The 1,612-nt window shown below is 32.9% G+C and overlaps 1 pseudogene; it reads right to left on the bottom strand.

Moving 5' to 3' along the window:
- Positions 1 to 443: 443 nt before the first annotated feature.
- LOC127118054 (cytochrome b6-like) lies at positions 444 to 1,196 on the bottom strand (annotated as a pseudogene).
- Positions 1,197 to 1,612: the final 416 nt, after the last annotated feature.

The raw sequence follows: 1,612 nt of genomic DNA, 5'->3' as shown, positions 1-1,612 counted from the left end.
AAAAATTCACTATTGTGGCTATAAAAAAGGGGATATAAATATAGAAAATTTGGTGCGTCTGAACAATACGGACTTTTCTTATGCAAACTCTAGGGACACAACAAATATGCGTGACTACCTAATGTTTTTTATTGAACCCAATCGTGTTTTTATAAAAATTTATGAACAAATCATTATATATCAAACCATAAGCATAGCATTGAAGCACAAGCGCAAAATTTCAAAAAGAAACTCAAAAAATAGTCGTCTTGAGAATTATGATTTACTTATTCCCGAAAGCAATAATGAATTATTTCACACACTCCCATAATCCATTCTTTTTTCCGAGATTTCCCTTCAACTATTCGTGTATGTCAAATAAAGAATTCAATTGATTTTGTTAAGTTGAAGGGAAATATCCAAATACATGTCTTATTAAAAAAATAATGCAGATTTGTAGCAATGAAATACTATTCCTCCTCCCCAAAATGATTGATTGCAAATATCTATGATTCATATTCTCTATAAAGGACCAGAAATTCCTTGCTTACGTATCATTAGAAAGTGCATTAACATGAATACGGCAGTAAGACGAGGTAATACAAAAGTATCTAAACTATAAAAACGAGTCAAGGTAGATTGTCCCGCACTAGCGCTGCCGCATAATAACTCTACCACCGAGGATCCTATTATAGGAATAGCATCGGGTACACCTGTTATAATTTTGACTGCCCAATGACCGATTTGGTCCCAAGGTTAAGAATAACCAGTTACACCAAAGAATGCAGTCAATACACCCAAAACTACACCTGTAACCCAAGTCAATTCGTGAGGTTTTTTAAAACCACCAGTGAGATACACGCGAAATATGTGCAAGATCATCATTAAGACCATCATACTTGCTGACCATCGATGAACTGATTAAATTAACCAACCAAAGTTAGCCTCAGTCATTATATATTAAAGAGAAGCAAAAGCCTCCATAACAGTTGGACGATAATAAAAAGTCATAGCAAAACCCGTCGCTACTTGCATTAAAAAACAAGTAAGTGTAATTCTTCCTAAACAATAAAATATATTGACATGAGGAGGGACATATTTACTAGTTATATCATCGGCAATGTCCTGAATCTCAAGACGTCCTTCAAACCAATCAAAGACTTTATTGAGATAGGTAACCCAAGGGACCCCCTTAGAAACTTATATGAAAATTTCATCTCGTACGAATCAAACAAAAAGACTCAAATACTGGTTATTTGGAAAACGAATATGTGTAATAGAAAGTTTTACACTTCTTAACTTAATCCTATGATTCCAGTCTATTTTGGTGATAAAAGAAAATAGAAATCCAAAAAATATTCTTAGTGGTTATAATGCCAAAATTTCAAGTCGGCTCACTCGTATTTTCTCTTGGTCCTTACCGTCCTCGTATTTTCAAGACTTTATTGTGATTTTACTGCTATTTTTTTAATTATTATTATTGATAAGAATTTTCTTGTTAATACCCTATAGAATCAATTTAAAACCTAAGATTCATACCAAAACCACGAAGATTTCCAAAAAAACCTTTAATCGAAGTCAAAGAATTCCCTGAGTAAGAACTGCTGGATCATCACTTATTCAATTTCAAGAA

This window comes from Lathyrus oleraceus, chromosome 1 (assembly GCF_024323335.1).
Source record: "Lathyrus oleraceus cultivar Zhongwan6 chromosome 1, CAAS_Psat_ZW6_1.0, whole genome shotgun sequence".
NCBI lineage: Eukaryota > Viridiplantae > Streptophyta > Magnoliopsida > Fabales > Fabaceae > Lathyrus > Lathyrus oleraceus.
This window is presented reverse-complemented; position numbering and strand designations above follow the sequence as displayed.